We start from the raw sequence: 24,784 nt of genomic DNA, 5'->3' as shown, positions 1-24,784 counted from the left end.
TTTTATCTGTAGGTGCTCAGACCACTTAGATGATCTCAGATGCCCTGTCTCATAGGGGAAACACAGACCAACACATGCCTAGTAACTGCCTAGTATCTGCCCATATTAGATCTTACCTGAAAACCTCAATGGAGAATGAGATGTCAAGTTCTCCAGTGTCCTAGCCCAAAAGATTAGGATTAGTGCATCTGGAAAGGTTAATACTCTTCATCACTTCAGAGTAAACTGAAGCCACAGGAAGTTAGCATCCTGATGTCAGTCTCAGCCAGCCAGGCACAAAACCAGAACGAGTTACCCTATGTCATGCTTTCATGGAATCACAAAATGGAGTTGCTTCTATACAGGGAAGAGGGTTTTAGACAGGAATATCTTCTTTGCCTTCAATCATTTGTCAATCCCAAAAGAAACTTATTGAGTGCCTGTTCCCCATGAGGCTCTTTGTAGGCACAGGAGATGTACAGTGAACAGGACAGTCTCCCTGCACTCTGGAAGCTTATCATCCATCCACTAATCAATCAAATTTATTTTTTATTTTTTTGAGACAAAGTGTTGCTCTGTCACCTAGGCTGAAGTGCGGTGGTGCAATGATGGCTCCCTGCAGCCTTGAACTTCTGGGCTCAAGTGATTTTCCTGCCTCAGCCTCCTGAGTAGCTGGGGCTACAGGTGCGTGCTACCATACCTGGCTAATTTTTCTATTTTTTGGTAGAGACTAGGTCTTACTATGTTGCCAAGGCTGGTCACAAACTCCTAGGCTCAAGTGATCTTCCCAGCTCAGCCTCACAAAGTGCTGGGATTACAGGAATGAACCACCGCGCCCAGTCACAAATACTTTCTTAATCACAATTATGACAAAGGTTTAAAAGTAAATCATGAGCAGTGGCTCTCTTCTAAGGCTGGCCTATGTGAGCAGGGTGGAGTACAGAATTGCCAACAACCCAGCCATCCCCTGAAAGTGAAGATGCTTCTCCCTGAAACATGTATTCATCAAGGGGGGATTCCAAAGAACTCAACAAGGGGGGATTCAATCTTGCCAACCGACAGCATCTCATCTCCCCTGAACAAGCAAGCTACATGGCGCCCTACTGTCCTGAAAGCATCCATGTTCTTTCAAAAGAGGCCAATATCCCCAGGAGATCATTCAGAACCCTGGCAGGATATTTTCGTTTTTGGTTTGTTTTCACAGCTGCTGGGAGAGAGGAGCTTTCTCTCAGTGTATCAGCTAAATTTTCCACACAGTGCCCTGACATACAGTTGTCCCACTTCATCCGCCTGTCACTGAGATTTTCAAGATGATGTGAAAAAGTTGAACCCCATCTGACATTTTCTAAGTCACTGCTGATTTGCTGACATTCTCCCAGTTGTCTGGGTGGCAACTGTGAACTGCTCCAAAGTGCATTTGCCAGAAGAGCCCGCTGTGTGCAAGGAAGCCCAGGATGTGGGGGAGACACTTTAGACACTGGTGGGGCTAAAATAGGGCTTTTGTTTCATTTTTGAAGCAAACCACCTCAGAAAAGAGATCCATGGACATCACTTGCTACACAGATGGCTGGCAGCTTCCTATACCTCGCCCAGGCTGATCCTGCCTCAGACAAAATCATGGAAGCAGATGAAGATGAGTCTATCAGCTGCTTTTGTGCCAGAGGATATTGAGTCACAGGGCTTGGTTCACTGTGACGTGCCTGCTGGGCTCAACTGCAGTGAAAACCAGACCTGTAAGAATCGAGCTGACACTACTCTGTCTCCAGGAAGAAGCTCTGAAGTGCAAACACACACACACACACACAAACACACACACACACACATGAACACACACTGTGCAGTTTCCTAATTCAATCTAAAATGTAAGTGCTTTTCTGTTTAAAAGGACCTTGCTATCTTGATAAGAAAAACTAATGAGATGCCCTTTCCAGAGCTGGTCACACAATAGTCCTAGTGACAAGGACCCCTATCAAGAAATAAAGCAGAAGATAAATGAGATTTTTCTAATATCCATTTCACCCATTGTTCACCAGTGTCAGGCAGTACAGATTCTATTTATCACGTGGTAGCAGACAGGAGACATGATTCTGTAAAGAAAGCCTCAATTGCAGCCTCATGTTTTCAGCCACAGGTAAACCTCTTTTGTCAGCTGGTAGAAAACAAAGGCACGGCTTGGGTTTGGGGGTGCTGGGGATCCAGGACAGGATGATGTCCTTAATCTTGCATTTTTACCTTAGGGCTATGATAACATCCAAGAAATTAACTTTTGGAAGACAGGGGAGAAAGAGATTATTTCTGACTGACTAATGTAATGGGTTACGATTTATAACCCACTAAATTGTAACTGTGTCAAAAGTTCAACATGCAAATGGAAGTTAAGAAATTGCCACTTAAGACTGTCACAATTTAAAATTTTCAGAGGCCACGTTAAGACATAAAGTAAAATAGTGATGTTCACTTTCAGGTTGAGGAGAAGGCTGGGTAGGTTCATAGGAAACTCCTGTTGTCCTCTTCCCTAGAAAGAACTCTACAGAGGTCAATATTTAGATGTTCTTCTATAACATCCGTTATAAATGAAAGAGTGTTAGACTAAAGAATCAGATCTAAACCTGGGAAATATTTACAATTCTGTGGTCCAACTTTTCGAAAATTTACCTGCATTAATCCATTCTCACACTGCTATAAGGACATACCTGAGACTGGGTAATTTATAAAGGAAAGAGGCTTAATGGACTCACAGTTCCACAAGGCTGGGGAGGCCTCACAACCATGGTAGAAGGCAAAGGTGGAGCAAAGGCACGTCTTACATGGCGGTAGGCAAGAGAGCATGTGCAGGGGAACTGCGCTTTATAGAACCATCAAATCTTGTGAGACTTACTCACCACCAAGAGAACAGCATGAGAAAAACTTGTCTCCATGATTCAACTATCTCCAACTGGGTCCCTCCCATGATACATGGGGGTTGTGGGAGCTACAGTTCAAGATGAGATTTGGGTGGGGACAGAGTCAAACCCTATCACTACCTTTACAAGAACTACATCATTGACAGAAACCTGACCCTGCCAAGGGCTTGCTCCAGCAAAATGTTTAAACACATGTTTGTCCTCTTCTGGCTCTGTTCAGCATGATGGGGAGTGTAGCCATGTGACAGTTAAAACATTTAAAAATATTTTACATTTCAACAGAACTTTCTTATCTGCAGAACTCAAAGGGCTGAGCCAGCTGCAATTCTCCCAACTGCTGTTTACCACAGACACAGATGAGGAATGTCCTTGTTCTCTGAGAAGAGGCTGGCTGAGAGGCAATCCATGTGGAGTGGCAACACTGGGGTCAGATGGCAGGCCAGGCCTGCAGATATCAACACACAGCCTCCACCACTGGCTGCTGGTGCAACCCAAGGAGTGGGCAGGGCTCCACCTGCACCCACTGCTGTCCACAGATCCGTTGGGAAAAAGAATCATTTTGAGCCAATATCAACGTACTCTTCTGGGAACTTTTACTATTCGTTCCTTTTGCTATTTTCAGGGGAAGCATGCATTTTAAAAATAAGTGTTTTCTCTCCAAAATTCCTCCTTATTTTCATATTATGAGTGCCCCGTAACATTTGCAGAGATAAGCAAGGAGGGAAGGAGGCAAGGAAAATGCAGCTATCTTCTTACAGATTTTCTGTTTCAAAAGAGCTAAAGCACATGCATGGAAGATTCATTTGCATTTCAATAAACATTTTCTCTCTGGAGTTGCTTCATTTTTCCTCTTGCTCCTTGCTAAAAAGACATCCTCCTCGTCAGGCTGTGACATCACTGTTTAATGCAGGCGACCGTGCCACACTCTGTGCCTGCTGGGTAATATGAACTTTAAGCTAACCAGCCTGCCTTTGGGACTGTGCTGGAGAAGTGATTCAGAGAGAGTATGATGGTTGGTGTGACCTGTCTGGAATCCCTTTTGATTTACCATTACAGTGACAAACTACTGGGCAGGCAATAAATGTGTAAAGTGGGGAAGAATTTGCCTCAGATAGTAGAAAATCCAGTAATCTTGGGACTATTACAAATATCCTTGCAAAAGCAAAAGGACCTGGCCCTCTCTGCTCTTCATGCTATATCTGGCAAGCTTCCTGTCTTCCTTTCCCCCAGGATGGTCTTGTGTTTTGAATGAATGAATAAATCCATTTCTTGACTATCTTCCACCAGGTCTTCACTCACTAGGCACTCAGAATCAGGAATAGAAGCAGTGCCCTTTATCTCAAGGGTCCATGATCTAGTTTGGAAGCTTACTAAAATCAGCATAAGAATGATATAATAGCAAAAGATGAAGAGTGCATTGAGAGAAAAAGGAGGGGGAATTAATGCAACCTAAGAGTTACCTAGTTGAATTTTCATGTTTGTTTTTGTCCATTTTTAATGTAAACATGATGGGGTGTGGGATGAGAAACACAAGAGCAAACTGAGTTAATCAATGATAAATTTGTTTTAAAACCTCCATAGGCCGGGCACAGTGGATCCCTCCTGAAATCCCAGCATTTTGGGAGGCTGAGGTGGGCAGATTTCTTGAGGTCAGGAGTTCGAGACCAGCCTGGCCAACATGGTGAAACCTTGTCTCTATTAAAATTACAAAAATTAGCTGGGTGTGGTGGCAGGCTCCTGTAATCCCAGCTACTTGGGAGGCTGAGACAGGAGAATCACTTGAACCCAGGAGGCAAAAATTGCAGTGAGCAGAGACCCCGCCATTGCACTCCAGTCTGGGCAAGAAGAGCAAAACTTCATCTCAAAAAAACAAAACAAAACAAAACAAAACAAAACAAAAAAAACCTTTGTAGAAATACACCCATAAGGGGAAGAAAAACAATACTTAGTACATTCTAGACACCATGCCAAGTAAAGAGATACATTATGAAGTTTACCTCCTGAGCACAGCTGGACAAAGTACTGCGTGATTTCCACTTTACAGATACAGAAACAGAGACTAAGTCACGTGCCAAAGGTTGCATTAGGAAGTGGAGCCATAGAATGTAAACCTTGGTTTGCCTGTACATGCCCATAATTATTCCCACAACCATATGCTGCCTTCTAAATAAAAATATGGTTATTGTTGTTGATGAGTTCAGACTGCGGGAAGCTGATCAAATTTTATAGTTATCCAGAATGGTCAGTAAGATAGGACTGACTGACATACCAGACGTTCTCAACAGCATAGGTTATGCTGTTCAGAGATTTGCAAACTTTCCTTCTTCCTTAAAGACGGTTTATCATACTCATGTCATTGACTTATAGCTGGTATGGATCTCTTTGGCCCTCAAAGCCAAGCAGATGGGATGAGGTGACAGGCAATGTGGAGGGAAACAAAGAAGGCCAATGGAGTTTCTATCCATTGTCGTAACTGGGCCAATGCAGCCATGCGATGAAGAGCAGTGGACGATGACAAATAAAACCAAGGATTTTGTCATGTTAAGTCACAGAAATATTTTTTCTTTCTTTCCTTTGTTCTTTTTTGAAAATAGTATGAGAATGCTAACAAGGTGAACAGATTTATGTGTCAAATTTCATTTTAACATCCATCCATCCATTCAACAAATATTTACTGAGTGCCTACACGCTGGTCTTGGAAATTCAGAGATATAAGAAATGATTTCTGTCCTCAAGAAACTCACAAGACTATAAAGTAGGACCACTGTGCAAACAAGCCATTACAGAATCAGACCATTATTGAAGAAGATAAAGATTCCAAAGGAAGGGCAGAGCAAAGACCTAAATCTCACCTGGTGGTGGGAGGAGGGGAAAGAGGATATTGGAGAAGGCTCACAAGGAGGGCATAACAATTGGGAAAGTCTTGACGCATGATTAAGAGATTTGAGTAGAGAAGGGAGTAGTGCTTGGGAGAAGGATCCCAGACAGCAGGAACAACAGCATGAAAAAGGCAGAGGAGAAGGAGAATAATGTTTTCACAGCATTGCAAAACTGACTGAAGCCAAGCCTTTACTCAACATCCAATATTGTCAAAACATTATTAGAGGCTCACAGATGCAAAGATAGGACAGGGTTTTCATCCTTGGTGTGTTTAATATATCACTGGTGAAACAGATATATACATAACTAAAGACATAAAGAATAGTGTTAAGTAGGACTGGATGTAGCACACTGAGAGTGCAGAAGAAAGGGGAATTCATTAAGGGATTGGGAAAGGCTTTTTGGAGGAGATGACATTTGAAATGGGGCTTGAACCGTGTGCCAGCTTTTGTCAACAGGTAGTATTAGATGAAGGCATTGCAGGTAGCAGGAAGACACACAAGGACAGGAAGGTGTGACCTCCTCCAGGAATGGAGACTGTTTCTATGGGTTGGAGCATAGCATGCAGAGAAAGAATAATAATGAATGGTGCTGGCCATGTGAATTTCATCTCCTCCTTCAGTCTCCCTTTCATTGACGGTCCCTAGTGAGTCTTGTTTGCTTTGTAAGATGACAGGCAGGGCCTCACAATGAAATATAATTCTTGGAAAATTAATTGCCAAAATAAAACAGGATTATTTTAAAATTTGGTAATTATCTGCCCCAATAAGAGCCTACACGAAACATAAAAAAGACATTATTAGATGTTGATCAGGGATTTCCCTGACTTCTTTCATCATCTCAACAATGTTTTTGAAGGATTTTAAAGATATATATCAGGGCAATTAAAATTTACTTATTTCAAAGTCATTTAGGAAGCATAGTTGGAACAAAGTCCAAGTAGAGATGGTTAAAACAAGTGAATTTAATATTTGCATCAGTGCTTTGTGAGGACAGATATCTCCTCCAACGTTTATAAAATTTCCTTATTAATTCTTTTACTTAATATTTTAAAATATAGAAACATTTTCAAAGAGGCATAAGTCCTGCAAATTGCAACCACTATTTTAGTATTCAAAGGGGAAAATCTCATGGGCTCCAGTGCAGTTTGCAGCATAATCCAGATTGGAAAATAATTTCTTTTGTCGTAATTGATAGCACCATAAGCCATAAGCTGACAATAATACTAGCTATTAAAAATACTCAAGACACTCAGGGTATTTAATTACTTAGAAAAACTTTCACCACGTCAATGCCAATCACACAATGCGGAACAATTGCACATATTTCTAGGACATATTTTATTTTCTTATGATTATACAGTGGTTGCCAGAATCTTATATTAAAAGCTCTCTTCTGGGTTTTTTTTTTAAAGAAAGAATAAAACCAACAATAACATTGAATCACAGAGGAAGAAATATTAATTAAACAAATGTGACAACTGGATAGTGAATGAACAGAAAATGTGGTCTGTACAGGGCTCCTCTGATTGGGGATCTACTGGAGCTCTGTTTCATTGACTTTTATAATGAGATTTCTACTTTTTCAGTCAGGGTGAGGTGGAAAATCTTGATAGGAGACTGACATTTCATTTCAGTCCACATAGGAATCCACTCTTCATGGTCTAGAAGAGAGTTCTGCATTTGGTGAAGACATTTGGTCTAAAAAGAGTAGAAAACTTAGTCCTTTGCCAACAGTTACTGCCTTGCCCTGAATCAGATTTCATGATTTAGGCACCTGTTGTGGCTAATGACTTGTGCTCCTCATACACTTAGAATAGGATGTCCTTTAGTAAGCACCCACATCTAAAACATGATGTTTCATGCTACCAATGGGTGCCCTCCAAAATAAGTTAGATAACAGGATTTGTCTCTACATAGGTGTTTCTTTACAATGTTTCCTTTTCATTCATGTCTCAAAAAAAGAATGTGCAACTCATTTATTCGTGAGAGCTGTGATCTTCCAGCAGATACTGTATGGACTAGTTCACAGTTCCGCACTCTGATTATCCCACAATGTGACCATTTATTTCCCCACTGTTCATGAATGAATGAATGAATGAATGAATGGATGGATGGATGGATGGATAAGTGAATGAGTGGGTTCATGTAGGAATTATTAATAAGTGACATGTTTGTTGGTGAGGATAAGCATGAACTTGGAGCAAGCTGAGGATACTTCAGCAGAACTTGGGATACAGAAACCAAAAGGACTCATGAATTTTTTTAAACCCATGCCCTTTAGTAATAATTGTCAAGGATGCTCAACTGGGGGCATTAATGTGTATGCACAAAAGACAGCGTGGTGGGTGCTGTTTTATTTCCTGTACCAAAGAGACACTGGCAGCATTGTTCACAATATGAAATGATGCTCCACTCTGTCCACGTCAGTATCCCCAATTGAAGTGAGTATCTCTCAAGATTCTTTTTTGATGAACTATTCATCCACTGAACTCAAGGGAAGATATATATCCATATGTAATAAACCTATGATTTTTCTTTTCTTCTGTCAGAGAGGTACAATTTTAACTATCACTGAACCTTGTAAATATAATGCTTGTTTTTAAGGACCTCAGACATTCTACTTAACCCCTATTCAGATGTGGAATTTAGTGCAGCTGCAACAAGTAAGATTTTGATGAGAAGGACCAAACAGGGCTGACAATGCTTGATTCATGTTAACTTGAGAAGAGCAGAGATCCTACAACAAGTTCAAATCATCTGCGACCCCGTGTCACATTGAAAGTTGAGTTCAGAATTTTTCAGGTGACCACTGGGATCCTGTGCCTGCCAAGGAAGAATATGGTTTTAGCCCAGTCACATTTGCTGGAAAGTCCCCATTTTGAGGTATGGAAGTGATGACATATCAGAGTTTGAAAAGCATTGTATTCTCGAATTTTTGAATGATGGCTACCAGGCTTTTTCCTCATCTCCTGTTACTAGAGCCAGGGCTGATGTGAAAAGTTTCCCCTGCCTCTGAGCAAGACACAACCTCAAATACAATGGCTGCAAGATGCAATTCTGTCTGGGAGGCTAAGGAAGACAGTACAGTGCAGAGAAAATTGCAGTGGCCTAAGTTCTAGGATCTAGAGAGATGGAGGTTCTAGTTATAATCTTGTTACTAGATAAATATGTTGCTTTTAGCTGAATGTCTCTATGCCTGGGAGTCTGGGACACTAAGGTATGTTTTGTGTGGGACATAGTAAATCCCTTCAGGATGTAGATTGCAAAATATTTGCGGATTTTGCTCCAACATTTTTAGCTTTCCCTTAATAATGTACCAGAGTCGATTACTCACATGATGTAATGGAAAACAAGTCTAGCTGTGTTGGAAGACTGGTTACTAATGCAAACACAATTACCTAAGAGCTGTGTGACCATGAGATTTCTCTGAATTCAAGGTCCCTCATATATATAATTGCCATGAAATCTAAAAATCTAAAGTACTTTCTACCTGGAAAAATCTGGCTTGCTGGTTTTATTTATGTGTCTCATTCACATAATCCCTAGGAAGAGATACGTTTAAAAACTTGTATCTTAATATGAAAATAGTTTTTGTTTCTGTTAATCCTAATAATTTCATTATCACACTTGCAAATGTCTCATAATTCTAGGTTTTCAGAATTTGGTGAACCCCTCCCCTTCATAATCTCGCTTACAGATCATCTTCACATGGAAGGTCTCATTGACAGTGGAAATACTTATATTATTGACCCCGTGATGTTAGGGTAAAACTCGTAAGCAATAAGGATTTCCATGTTCTCAGAAATTAGAGAGAAACTGACTATTGGGCATCCATGGGAGGGATTCTTGCTAGTCTACTTGGATATGAATTCTATGTTTGTATGTGGAGATGGCTGGGGAAATTGAAAATGCCATTTATTTCCATAGTATTTTCCCCATTTCAATCGCACAATGCAGTGAACACACAATTATTGTGTTGTAGCTCACTGACTTCTTCTGAAATGATATATTCTGCTCTAGCACAGAGCATTAACATAACAGGAATGTGAATCTGATTTTATTGCTGAACTCCAGGCTACTTTACAGGTAGAGAGAAAAATGTTAATATATGCAGCAGAAGGTATTTTAAATAAATATCTGTCATATATAGTTAAACTCGTGTTAATTATGGCTCAATCAGAAGAGAACAGAGAGGAAGGTATTTATTGTGGGTTAAAAAGCCAAATATTAGCTTTGTTACAAAGTAAGTCAAAGGAAGTAGCAATTACATATTGTTTTGATCATGCAGAGAATTCTTTAAAACAGATAATTTCTTGTGTATATATTATTGATCAGAAGGGAATAATTCAAATAAAAACTTTTGACTAAATGGCTATGAAAATGGCATTTCGGAAGAGTTCAAAATTCATTCCTTAAGTTATTTGATATATTTCTTAAGGGAAAAATGTTTTTGCCCAATAATCTTTTCTTCATGATATTTATCACATGTATTTCTGTTTAGATAGAACCAAATGGGTTCAGGGAAAGAAGGAAAGACTTACGTAACTGGGTAACAGGCATTCTTTAGAAAACATGAGTTGTCAGTAATTACATTATCACAGTTGCCACACCAAGCACTAAGGAAGTGGCATTTGGAGGTCACAGGAACAGTCTCTTTAATAATTGAGTGACTACCATGTTTTGGAGAGAATTTGAAATAAAGCCTAAAAACCTTTTCAGAGGCATGGAGGATCACTTCCCTCACAGCCATTATTTTAAATTCTGCTGATTATTTAGAGACAACTTGAACATGCTTATTTTTGATGTTGTTACTTGAGGAGAGCTGATGGAAAAAGTAAAGAAACATGTATCTATATACTTGAATTTACATACATTCATTCCCTTTCTACACATATTTTTTAAACACAAAGATTTTATATAACATTTGGGGCTTAATTAAAGATAGCCACTCCCTACCCAAGAGGCGTACAATTGATCTAGAGTTAAAGTAATAAAACATGAAAGAAAAATTCAAGGAGGTAAGCCTACAATGATTTATGATCAGAAAGTGGAATGACCTCCTAGAAAAATAATTGATAAACTGGTACATGGAAACTTTCCACAGAAAAAGGAAAGTGGGCTTGGAACAATTTATCTGATATGTTGGAGAACTGGACTTTAATAGGGATTTCTTTTTGCAGGAAGTGAGATGATTTTTAAACTATTTACATGTAAGTTGTTAAAAATTTACAGGATAATAAATGAATTAAAGAGCTAATTTCTTAGGGGGCAACTGGACAAATGACATGCTAACTCAGTCATGGGCTGAATCATCCCTACTTCTAGGGATGCAGTAGAATTATCTGTCCCTGCCCCTGGAGTATGAGGGTAGCTCTGTCACTTGCTTTGAGAAATGAAATGTAAGCAGAGGTGATGCATAGCACTTGTGGGATTTAATTGCTGGTTTGCCACTCTTTGTCCATCTCTTCTGCTGTGTGGCCTCCAGGGAGTCTGTGCTATATGGGTCATGTAACCTGGAGGGCTGAGCCAAAACAGGGAGGACTGCTGCCCCGCAGAATCACCTTGACCCACAGCAGACTTTGGCTGGTAAGAAATGAACTTCTTGGCCATCCTGGTGAACATGGGGAAACCCTGTCTCTACTAAATATACAAAAAATCAGCCAGGCAAGGTGGCACTTGCCTGTAGTCCCAGCTACTCGGGAGGCTGAGACAGGAGAATCGCTTGAACCCGGGAGGTGGAGGTTGCAGTGAGCCGAGATCATGCCACTGCACTCCAGCCTGGGTGATAGAGTGACACTCCATTTCAAAAAAAAAAAAAAAGAAATGAGCTTCTATTGCGTTAAACCTCTAAGAATTTGGGGATGTTTAGCATTATTGCATAACCTAGCTTACCCTGATTAGAAAGCAAAATACAAAGGAATATTTGCACTGTACACCAAAATATATACAATATTTATTTGCCAATTGTATATAAGCTAACTTAGATAAAGGCAATTCTGCAGCTGATGTGTTAGCTACTTGCAAAACATGAGAATCAGCTGAAACACTACTAAAAGTGGTGTAAGATGCCTAGTGGGAAATTAATATACAAAATAAACTTCCTATATAAAACCAACAATTAGTATAAAGGTGTGATAGAAGAGAAGGGCCTATTTCTAGGCATACCCCCAATTTAGAATATACCTAGGAAAAATATTAATGAGATATATGCAAAATACATATAAAGAAAATTTTAAAGCATGAATAAGTAACTCAAAGAAAACTTGAAGAAATAAAAAATGTACTATGTTCATGGATAGAAAAACATAGCATCATATAGGTTTAAGAATCTTACATGAATTTGTAAATTTCATGTAAGTCAATTAAAGTATCAAGACAAGCTTATTCTAGAGCACATATAGTAAAGTAAAAAGTAAGAATTCCAGGAAAATCTAGGAAAGCAGACTACTTGGAAACAAGTAAGCTCTAACACTTAATAAAATATATAATAAAACTATAATAATTTAAAATAAGTAATTCCAGTGGTTGAATAGGCAGGATATAATTAAACATGTTAGAAATTTAGACATAAACCCAAATACATACAAATATTTAATATATGACAAAACAGTATTTTGGTCCTATATTAAAATATACGTATTAATTTGAAAATATGTAATATTCATTAAATAATAATTATCACAAAAAATGTACCTGTACCTCACTTGTTACAGGAATATAAACAGTAGAAGGGTCAAATTTTTGAAGGTTAAAGTAAAATCATTAAAATACTATAACAAACAGACATACTCAATAATCTCAAAGTACAAAAGGTCTTTCTAAGGTGATACATAGCTCAGAAGATTTAAAAGATATTTTACTCAGGTAAAAAATTCATTTTCTATGTGACAAAAAAGTGACAAAATAAAAAAGTCAATGACAAACTATAAAAATATTTGCAAATCATGTCAGTTACATTTAATATAAAAATCTTTATAAATCAATATAAACACCAACAATCCAATAGGCACATGAGCAATGGATACAAACAGTTGGAAATGGAAACACCCAAAAAGATACCAGGCAAGAGAAAGAGAAATGCAAACAAACAGCATACTGAGATATTACTCCCAGAGACTAGCAGAGATCAGAACCATAGCCTGTAAGCAGCGTTGATGAGAATATAGGGAAATAAGGACTTGCTTGCATTTCTGGTGGTGCAACTGATGAAATCTTTGTGGGGACAATCTGGCAATGTCCATGTTTAAAAAAGTGTCCATATTCTTCAAACTATTAGTTTAACTTTTATAAATTTGTCTTACAGATACACTCACAGGATGGTGAAATGAGTAAGGTCTAAGCATAGTCCAAAAGCCCATTTCCATAATAATGAATAATAATGATGATGGTAATGATCATAGTAATAATATTGAAAAATAACTTCAATGCCCATCAAGAGAATACTGGTTTAAGGAAAGTTATGGACATTCATACAATGGAATTCTATGCAGCCTTTATAAAAAATGAGGCATTTCTGTATTTACTGATACAAAGTGAGCTGCAAGATGTAACATTAACTGTGAAATGTAAAGCCCAGATTCAGAACAGTTGACATCTTATGCAAATATTGATATACATATTCATAGCTGTGTGTGTGCACAGTTATTTTGGAAATTTATCCTAGAGCCTTGGTGATCACCATTGCCTCCAGGGATAGGAATTGGAATACTAGGTTCAGAGAAAAGAAGAGGACCTACCTTTCTACCTCCTGAATTTTATACTATGTGTTTTTATCATCTATTAAAATAACAAATATTTTCTAAAAGAAAGACTAGCAAACACGGACAAACAAAAAGAAGATTTTGAGATGTTATGAAGCGGGCTGGTTTCCTAAGTGTGTTAACAATTCTAACAGAATTCTAACAAAAAAATTGGATCTTGAGGGTTTATTGTTCACAATGATCTAATTGTCAGATGACAGAGCATTCCTCTGCCTTCACCTTTTCCAGTAGGTCTAGATTACCTACTTTTTCATGTAGAAGCTTATACGTGTGTGTGTCTGTTCGTGTGTGTATGAAATTAGAAATAGAGTTATGCTTGGACAATATTGACAACATGAAGCTTCTAGAAATAGTAAGCTGTGAACGTCAAAGGAGTCACTGCATGACTCAAGTGATTACATACGAGGTGAGGCAATGGATTTAAAACCCAAGCCACCCTTCTGGCTCCCCAACCCTTTGCATCTGTGTCTCTATGAGGGATTCCTTACTCCAGTGTGTGGAAGTTTTAGATCAGATTTACATCTAGAAGTGAATTCAGAAATCACAGCTTCTCTAGTTTTAGTGATGAGATTATAGCCTAAAGCATTTTGGCATTTGAAAATACAGTAGAAGAGGAGGCTTGGGATGAGGATGGGTCACTTTGAGGGAGCAAAGAGAGCAAATAAGGACACCTGCTGTGTGCTGGACATTGGGCTAAGCCTTTCACAGGCCTCTCGTTTATTTTTCACAACACTAATTAGTATGTATTATTCATATCACTTTACGCTTGAAGAAACTGCAGCTCCAAAAAATGTAGCCTCGCAGCTGGTTAGAGGTGAACCAAGTTCCCAGCCTACCTCTTGTAAATTGCCCTGCACCAGAGGTTTGGTCATTAACTGGTATCTCTGCTCAATACTTTTCCCATTTTCTTATCTCACATTTTTTAGAACCTAATTTTTCCATTGTGAGTAGAATCTCATGTATGCTAGGGAAATTTTTCCTGCTAAGAACTCAGACAAGGAGCTCAAAGTCAAATGCGGACGCTCTTCCAAAGAAGAAAACGTCCAGTGGGTGGTCCACTAAAATCACCGCTCATTCACATTTTAGGAATTAACAGCTTCCCCATCTTTCCCTCAAATACAGTAAGGTTTTATGTTTCCTATTTCTTAAGCACCGGAAGTAGTGTTACTGTCAAATTTTAAGTCATTTCTCAACAGAATGGCTGGTGGTGGGATGAAATGTTCTTCATCCCTGCTCCTTGAGGACTTCTGGAATTTTCTCAAGCTAATATTTTTCAAACTGTCATGACCTCTAGAGAAAGCTCTGAAGTGTAGTTTCTGGGTTGGAGATGGAAGGTTAGTTCCAAGCCCTTCAGGTCACCTCCATGCCTGCACAGAAGAGTTTCAGGTTCAAATGACAATTTCCAAATACATGTGCATGGTTTTGAACTAGCGTTTTCTTTAGCCCTGGTTTAGTTTGTTCAGACTCACCATGAGTTTGGCTTTGTTTCTAATGAGGAAAGGTGCCTCTGTTAATTCTAAAGTCTTCCATTTAGAAACAGAGTTCCAAATGTCAGGCTGAGTCTGGAAGTGATTACTCATAGGAATAAAACGTGATCGGTATGTTTGAATGAATGTTCACATCTGTGTTTTTTATTAAAGAAATTCAGTGAGAGGAGTTTTAACGTCGCACTACAGTTGAGAATCTTAAGGTGTATAACATTGGCAATTCCAAATTAGAGCTCCCCTGGCAACTGTCACTCTATGACATCACATTTTATCTAATGAGGCATAAAAATGTACATTGTGCACTCCGCAGCTCCTTCATGTGCATGCGGAATGAGAGTTAAGGGGAGATTGGGAGCCATCTCTTTGAATTCTTAGCTGTAATGTTTCACCTATGCAGTTTTCTTTATTTGCAGCTATATTTTCCACTTCTCATAATTCAGTAATTCCAAGGCATTGCGGACCCTATAAGTGCCATACAGATATTGGTTAATTCCTCCTCCTATTCCATCCATCCCACTGCCATTAATTTCTCTTCCAATCTCTAAGACCTTCTGGGGCTCTTAATAGTATCTATGTTTATGCTTGTCCAAAATGCACTCGTTTTATGAGCTGTTGGTTTAGTGGCTACAAAATGTTTTACAGCATCTAGTGACAATCGCTACCCAGTGGGTCTGGTTTCAACTGTAGTCACTAGAGTCCTATTAATCTAATGAGGAAAGGTCCTTCATGATTTTGGCTTCTTTCTGCAGCGAGGGGACTAGAGATAGAGATTAGATAGAGATCCCAGTGGCCTCTGATCCAGATGGTGGGTGTAAGGATTACCTCTCTGCTCAGATGACACAGCATTCCTTGCCTAAGACTTAGCACAACCCCCAACGAAGAAAAGAAAAAGTCAGTAAAGATCGTGGACTATTGGACGGTCTTCACAACTGCTAACTCTGAGTTTCAGAAAGTAGCTCTGGTGCTTGCAGATGCCCTTCCATTCAAAATGTGAACTGAACAAACATTAATTCCTTAATCCCTTCCCCCAGACAAAGCCACACAGATGGGCTGATTAAAATCATAGGTCTGTGTTAAAGGAAAATTATTGCATTAGAGGAAGCATTTGGGGAAAGTGGGCGATGGGTTGAGAAAAAAATGACAAACAAAAGCAGATGGAGTGTCTTGCTTGGCAAGATATTACTCCATTATTCTTTTATTATCTAACTTCTGAAGTGGGAGAATGCAGAATAATAGGAGGTACAAATTTTTCCATAATAAAACATCAGGTAAAACTCCTTTAGGAGCAAGACATCTAATAGGTCTAATAGGCTATTGTTTAATTGCTTCACAAAAGCAAGCTTTTTTTTTTTTTTTTTTTTTTTGGTCTTCAGCCATGCTTCGCAACGGTTTGCTAGGCAAAAACTACTACATAACATGACATCATGTGCAATGTGTCCATATTCCTAAAACAAATGCCTCCAATTAGTATTTTGAAATGGAGTGCACTGGGTACTCCAACATCCTCGCCGGGAAACAGTTCACTGGAAGAGTTCTGCTATCTTTAAGCACACTGGGTCTTTTGTCAGAGAGATTGTTATTCCTGAAGTATCTCAGTTTATGTAGCCCAAAAAGAATGTAGCTCAAGTAATAATGATTTTGCAGGTGGAAGAAAGCATGATAGACTTTATCTAAGATGATATAAAGGGAGGCTTAATAAAATTTAAGCAAGTGAAAATTTTAAAAGAGGTTAAAAATAGTTTGCAGATTTTCTATAGAATATAAGTCCCCAACAGGACAAAGCAAATACAATCACTCATCCAGTAAGCTGGGCTTCAAGAATAGGGGTGCATTTTGTGAGCACAATTTTCTTCCAAACTATGGGAAAAAAAAATCTTAACTTGAAGCTATTTTCAGGGGATAGGGAAATTAACCTGGGAAAGAGGACAGACAAGTACAGCAAGGAGTGTTCAGGGCAGAGGCCCAAAGTTAGGGTGCAGAAGTTTGGGGCAATTCCTCACTTTATGCTCTGGATGAAGTTTTACCTGATGTTTTATTATGGAAAAATCTGTACCTCCTAGAAGTACAGCACCAAGGAGTATTCAGGGCAGAGGCCCAAAGTTAGGGCACAGAAGTTTGGGAATCTCCTGGTTCAGGAACCAGGAGATTCTACATGAATGAACTCTCTAGGGAGAATGGAATACCCTGTCTTTCTATCACAGTCTATTAATACAATTGGATTAGCAATGTGGGCCCTCTCTTCTCTTCAGAAGCTTTGAGGTGTTAAATTTAGAAAGTTCCCCTTATTTATAGTCAGGATCCTTTTCTTTCTAGCCACAAATCGATGGGAAGGCGGCCTGATAAACAGGAAAGTCTTTTTTTAATTTATTTTTATTTTTTAAAATTTTTAAATTATACTTTAAGTTCTAGGGTACATGTGCACAACGTGCAGGTTTGTTACATATGTATACATGGGCCATGTTGGTGTGCTGCATTTATTGCAGCACTATTCACAATAGCAAAGACTTGGAACCAACCCAAATGTCCATCAGTGATAGACTGGATCAAGAAAATGTGGCACATATACACCATGGAATACTATGCAGCCATAAAAAAGGATGAGGTCATGTCCTTTGTAGGGACATGGATGAAGCAGGAAAGTCTTATAGTCAGACACGTAAGCATACGTGCAGCCACTTTTGACCCCGTGACAGCAGATAAGCTCCTTAATGTTTCATGGAATTGATTCACTCATCCCCCAAATGGAGATCCTGCTCCCCACTTCATACATTTTGGGGGAGAATCGGGGAAACACATACACAGGAAGGATCTAGTAGCATGGTTGGCATATGGTAGGTGTTCCATAAACGAGTTCTTTCTCTCCCTTCCTTCTGTCTCCTTTTTCTGGAATAGAAGAAGCTTAGTTTGATAATAAAATATTTGGTTCTAGAGACATGAGGATCCTGATATTTTTTTGACTTTGCCTTTCAGGGTTCACTGTTTTTAAGAAGGTTAGATAAGAATTAAGCATCTGGGCTGATGGTGGCTCATGCCTGTAATCTCAGCACTTTGGGAGGCCAAGGCAGGTGGATTACCTGAGGCCAGGAGTTTGAGACCAGCCTGGCCAACATGGCAAAACCCCGTCTCTACTAAAAATACAAAAATGTGCCAGGTGTGGTGGTGGGCACCTGTAATCGTAGCTACTTGGGAGGCTGAGGCAGGAGAATTGCTTGAACCCAGGAGGCAGAGGCTGCAGTGAGCTGAGATCGTGCCACTGCACTCCAGCCTGGGTGACAGAGCAAGACTCTATCTCAAAAAAAATAAAATAAAATAAAGAATTAGGCATCTGCATGTTTCCAAATAATATGTTAAACACAAACCAAATGTACATGTTTCTCCTCCCATGGAGCTTATCTTCTGGTAGAAAGTGAAAAACAGTTTCATTTTTAAGAGGCTATGTAGAAAGTTTAATGAAAAGTGTAGAAGCTTCAGTGTTCAATGCGCTCAAAAGAGCCAGGATGGGCTGCTGGGTTCAAGGTGGTGTCTTAAGTTGACCTCATAGGTTCTTTCCCTCCTCATGTTCTGCGGTTCCCTTTGGCATTCTACCCGAGAGCCACCATCCCCTAAGATCATCAACTGCCTGGTGGCCAGTGGTGAAGCTCAAATGAGCAAACATCTGTGAAAGAGCTTTAGTGTCTATAAGGTGCTGGAAAGAAATGGGACGTCTAGTTTTTAGGGCTTTGCCTCAGCCCTCTGCATTCTAGAGAGGTGAACTCCTGAAGTCTTTCTCCTTGCCCTGATCTCAGATGTAAACTAATCCGGTACAGAGGACTCCAGGAGGCAGTTCTGAGACCACTTGCATGTTTAATATTAGCCGACAAGCAGCTAAAAATGTCATTAACATTGAAACATAGCCACCTTAATTCTAATCATTCCTAGAGAGCCAAAAATTCTACACTTTACCCCTTCCCTCTTGAAGGTATATCTGTTTATTCAGAGGTCTTATTGGAAAGTTTGAGGGTCTGAGATATAAACTCTTATGAATCTCTCTGACATTTGTTCACCTCCTTTCAGGACTAAATACAATGAGGGTATTTTGGAGGGCTACACAATGCAAGAGCCTCACTATACATTTTTAATCACGTGGCCCAGGAACTTTGATTTCTCTGACAAATTTCTTCTTTTTTACAGCAGCCACTTAGCAGTGGCTTCTTAAGTGCCAGAGACCTAGAGTTTGGAATTGGAGACATTCTCCGACAATGTGTCCTTATTTCACAAAGCCTCATGGCCTGCCTTGTGCTAGGATTTAAGGAATGCTGGAAACAAAAATCCTCTGAGTCCTGTAACACTTGAAATGTTGTCAGTGTTGCTAAGGTGCTAGCAGAGAAAAATAATCAGCATCTTAAAATTCTATTGTAAACACATGATTAAGGATTGATTTTCAGGATTTGACGACTCCAAAATTAATACACAGAAGCAAGCACGTTTAATAAGTTGTCAATGAAGTACACCAAATAGACAATAAACTGCTGCCTGTGATCAGGGCCAGCCAGCTGAAGAATAATTCTGTTTCAACTCAATAATATAGGAACGCTTAAAAGTATTAAATATCAAGCTCTAAAATGAGGGGAAAAATTAGAATAAAAATCTATAGCAAAAAGACTAGAGCCTAGAGGGAGAATTCAAGCTCTGTTTATTTGTAATCTTTTTTTTTCTTTCCCTTATGAAAGCTTTATCAGTAGCTGATAGGTTTCACATGCATGAAATGTTAATCACGTTTAGGAAATTTACATGCTGTTAACTGCATATGAAACTCATTTAGGATGGGCAGATTTACTACCCTAGATCAGTCTTATCTCATTTACTCTATACCTAGCACTAACACAAATTCATTCTAACATGAATACATGGGGAGATCTTGACATGAAAATAACCCTTTCCTTTAGAAGGAATGAGGACCCTGGTGTAGTTCCCCAGCTGTCTGGAAAATGTGTGATTCTGCAGCTCCCAACCTGCCATGTACTAAAAATCAGTAAAGCAACGAATGTGCTTCACCCTTGGATGTAGGCACTCAAGAATACCAACTTTATGAAATTAAGTTCAAGGTGAAAAAAAGCCACATTAGCTTTTTATTTTGGTTCAAGTTGGGAGCAAATCCCAAAACATCTTTCTCTTTCTAGGTCAAAGCAGAATTCTTCACATCGCAAGTCCGCAAGTGGCAGGTGAAACTGGCTGTAGGGTTGTTATACTCCACTGCACCGCACCAGGTTTGACTGTTGTTCACAGACAACTTGGTATTTTTAGAAGAAAAAAAAAAAAAAAAAAAGAATCACATGAAATAGATACAATGACCACAGCATTCAAAGAAACGTACTGAAGATAATGAAGCAATCGTACTGGTGCATAGAGACCCAAACACTCAGATCGACCCTGTTCCTTTGGGGCTTCAGATCATGTGATGGGGCCCTTGTGCCCTTTGCCCCTCTTCAATGAGGGATGGATAAGAAGCGTGAATGGAGAGCTGGATTGAAGGGGAAGGATGCAGTGAAGAAAGAGAAGTTGAAGGAAGCTGGCCCTACAGGGATCCTTTCTAAACCCAGCCTGAGTTACAAATGATCAAGTAAGAAGTTTTCACTTTGGCCCTGAGGCTATTTCATTATGGGGAAAACCTTGCTGTTCAGGGCTTCGAGATTTGAAGTTTTTAAACTTCTCTGCATTCCCAGCTGATCCAGCAGGGCATGAGGCTTTTGTTCCATGAAAATAGAAGGCATTATTACTGTGCTTCAGAGATACGCAATGTTGCCTTCCGTACAAAATGGGATTAATATTAGTACCCACTAAAGTACCTTATAAAAGGTTGCCGTGAGCATCAAATGCATTAATATGTAACGGCAGCTGCCCGTAGTACAAGGTCAGTGACTGTTGCTGTTGCTGTTCTTGTGGTTATTACTGCTGTATTTCCATAGTTAGAATTGCCCTCAGATAATATAGCGAGTGGATTACAAGCCAAATGGGGGTTATCTTTAATTTGTCTTTTCTATCAATACCATACCTACAGGGTTAGGGAAAATTTCCCACCTTCCCTATGTTTTTACACAGTTCCTATCTAATTAAACTGAGAACGAGTCAGGGTAAACTTTAAGGGAAAAAGAAGTCACAAAAGGGCAGTGTGAAGACTGAGTTTTTCATTTTATTTTGCATTTAATTTTGTTGGTAAACATGAAGAAATATTCCCGCCCACTTAGGCTTGGCAGTGACAGCGGTGATAAAAGGTGTGAGCTGAGCAGCCTCGTGTGACATCTTATTTTATTGTTAACAACAAAAGTGGCAGCACGAGGACCTTTCCTCCTGCCATCTGCCTCTTTGTGTCCCTGTGAATCTGTTCCTTGTCCCCTCATTCCCTGGAGAGAGATGATTATCCATGAGTTATTTCAGCAGTGCAGAATTTCTCTCAGAAATCTTGGAACCTGGGACGACTGTCTTAATTTGTCAAATCTCTGGGAAACATCTGAATAGAGTGTGCTATTTATAGATGTTTAGATCTGTTGGGATCTGAGACTGTATCTCCCAGGGTTTTCTGCAATCAACATATATAATAGCATCAGGACTAGGTTTCTGTGCGGAAAACATGATGCTGGGCGTGGTGGCTCATGCCTGTAATGATGCAGCACTCATTTGGGCCATTTTTACAACCCATGATGCATCAGTGAGCTGAATTGGCCAAATGTGATGTGAATTGTGAAAAGATGAAGGTAGCTAGATTTACTAACTGATTGTACCTGAATCATTTTGACTGTGTAGAGGCAGACCAATTTTTTTTGTTGTTGTTTTTTAAGTGACTCAGGTAATGCCACGGAAGCATGACTGTGACTTGTTAGTATGGCTCACATGTTCTGGAACAAAGGCAAAAGGCTAAAGATACTGAAAGGCATTTCTAGTGGAGGATTGTAAAAACTGATACAGACCAGATTTCTGGCGTGGATTGTAGAAATTTGTACATAAGCTCAGCTATGATCCATGTCAACTGTCACTAAAGCAGAGGGGATGATAAGAATGAAGAGGAGGCCACGGAGACAGGGGTCTGTTTGTCACCCTTGGGAATATTGTTCCTAGTGCACACTGCCTGGTACATCCTGTTCTTTCTCATTCCAAGCCACAGAGATAAATTTTTGAAAACTGGAAACGCAGAGACAAGAGCACAAGAGTCAATCCACAAAGACTTGCAGAGTCCAGTTTTATCAGAGTCTTATCAGATGGGCCCTACCTTCTTGGGTACAGGGCTGAACACATCATCTCTGCAGTCAGACTACCCGGGTTCTGGGCCAGGCTCACCACTTTAACTCATTGGCTGGCACTGGGCAGTTCACTTCTGCATCTCAACTTCTTGATCTGTAAGTTGGGTATAATAAACCCTATTTCGAAGATTTGCTGTGAGGATTAAATAAGATTATATAAAGCACTTAGAACAGTAAATGGCACCTTATCAATGCTCAGTGAATGTAAGCTCTTTTTAACATCCTCATCATGGTCATTATTTCAGTATGTCTTCCCCCTCCACTGTCTCTGGATCATCATGGGTCCATCTGCTTCTTAATGCCTAGGCTCAGACATTCTTCCTGGATCCTTTCCCCTAAGTACTGGAAGCTACTAATGCAGGTACCATGTTTCCCCATGGCAGCTCCTGCTGCAGTGGCTTTGGGGACTGCTGTAACCAGGGAAAATGGAGTGACAGTCCACTCTGCCTAAGGGAAAGAGACTTCATGCCATTCAAATACTGCCAGCATGACATAATTCCCACTGTTAAGATTAGCATCTTTGCAGAATCAGAATATAGTATGAAGAGAGATAATTCGGAGTAAATTAAATGATAATTCTGCAATCAACTTGCCAACTGCCCTTTTACTTTTGGTAAACTATGGAGCACTTTTTGGACGCATGTTTATTACACAGATTACCCACATTTGCTGCTCTCTGGAGAATAAGAAGAGCCTCCTTTGGGAACTCTCTGCAGACAGGTTTCAAATTCTAGCAAATAGAGGCAGCTGTACTGCCATTCATGGGCATAGATTCCACAGGCTGCCTGTCCTTGTGACCGACAGCATTTTATCCAATTGTATTTTTTTTTTTTTTTGAGACGGAGTCTCTCTCTGTCGCCCAGGTTGGAGTGCTGTGGCGCGATCTCGGCTCACTGCAAACTCCGCCTCCCGGGTTCAGGCCATTCTCCTGCCTCAGCCTCCTGAGTAGCTGGGACTACAGGCGCCCACCACCACGCCCGGCTAAGTTTTTTTGTATTTTTAGTAGAGACGGGGTTTCACCGTGGTCTCGATCTCGTGACCTCATGATCCGTCCGCCTCGGCCTCCCAAAGTGCTGGGATTACAGGCGTAAGCCACCGCGCCCGCCCCCCCGCCAAATTGTATTGTTTAAAGCAAGTGTCTTGTGGCCTTAAAGAGGCCGCCACATCACCTGCTTCCAAAGCCAGGTCCACAAACACACATCCTGTCTGCACTCCTCTCCTTCACCTCATTACTAATATTTATCTCAGTTCTTTCCCCAATCAATGACAATAACCTTGGCTTTATTGTATTTTATTATTTCTTTTGGACACAGGGTCTCATTCTGTCACCCAGGCTGGAGTGCAATGGTATAATCATGGCTCACTGTAGCCTCTACATCCTGGGCTCAAGCAATCCTGCCACCTCAGTCTCCTGAGTAGCTGGGACTGTGGGTGCACACCACAGCTCCTGACCTATTTTATTTTATTATTACGTATATATATATATATATACACACACACACATATGTATGTATGTATGTATGTATGTAGTGATGGGGTCTCACTATGTTACCCAGGCTGGTCTTGAACTCCTGGGCTCAAGTGATCTGCCCATCTTGGCTTCCGAAAGTTCTGAGATTACAGGCGTGAGCCACCACACCTGGCCTAACCTTGGCATCTTACAAGAATCACTCCACCCTTGCAGGTGATGAATCCTCCACTGAGTTACATTAATGGTCCATCTCAAAACCAAAACACTCATTTGAGATCTGCTTCTAAAATTACCTAAAACCTTGAAAGCACAGGCCTTGTGGTGCTTTTACCCTGGCAGCACCTCAGAATCACCAGCAATGTTTTTACAGGGTCCTAGGGGCTCAGCCCTAGTGACTATCAGGACGAGAGGACAAGGCTTAGGTGTGGCTACTTTTGAAAACCCACACAGGTTTGACAAAGTGTCGTCAGGCTGTGAATTACTTCGTTTTTCATCTTGCCAATCCAAATATTCTCAAGGCCCGATGTGAGAAACTCCTTTTAGAATTTAGGGGTGAAGGAAACATTTTTTTCTAATATGGAATGCATTTGCTTTCACCTCCTAGAGAAACTTATGCAATATACCTTATTTTTCGTGATAACTGGTGGAAGGGTGCTTACATTTAAGGTTCAGCCATAGAAGCCATTTTACCTCTTATGGCAAGTATCTTCTAGCCTCTGTTTTTTGATGTTAGTTTGCTATCTCTTAATAAATATATTTGTTCTAGATCTCCTTGTTTCTTCAGATTATTGGCAGAGTTGCCTCTTGTCTCTGCTCCTTCATTTTCCCAACTCTAAGAGGAAGAGTGAAATGGATAATAACAATAATTCCTGTTTCCTGAATGTCTTATGTGCTAGGTACCATGGTAGGTGACTTATGTGGGTACCCTTCAGAAAGGGGGTAAATTTGGATTCAGCAAAGTGTAGAGCCTCATCAGTTCCTCTCAGGGATTTCTGTGCCCACTGAGGCTCTCATGGTTGTCTCAACTC

This window comes from Pongo pygmaeus, chromosome 8, assembly GCF_028885625.2.
Source record: "Pongo pygmaeus isolate AG05252 chromosome 8, NHGRI_mPonPyg2-v2.0_pri, whole genome shotgun sequence".
Lineage (NCBI taxonomy): Eukaryota > Metazoa > Chordata > Mammalia > Primates > Hominidae > Pongo > Pongo pygmaeus.
The sequence above is the reverse complement of the archived record's forward strand: the minus strand, read 5'-3'. Positions refer to the sequence as shown.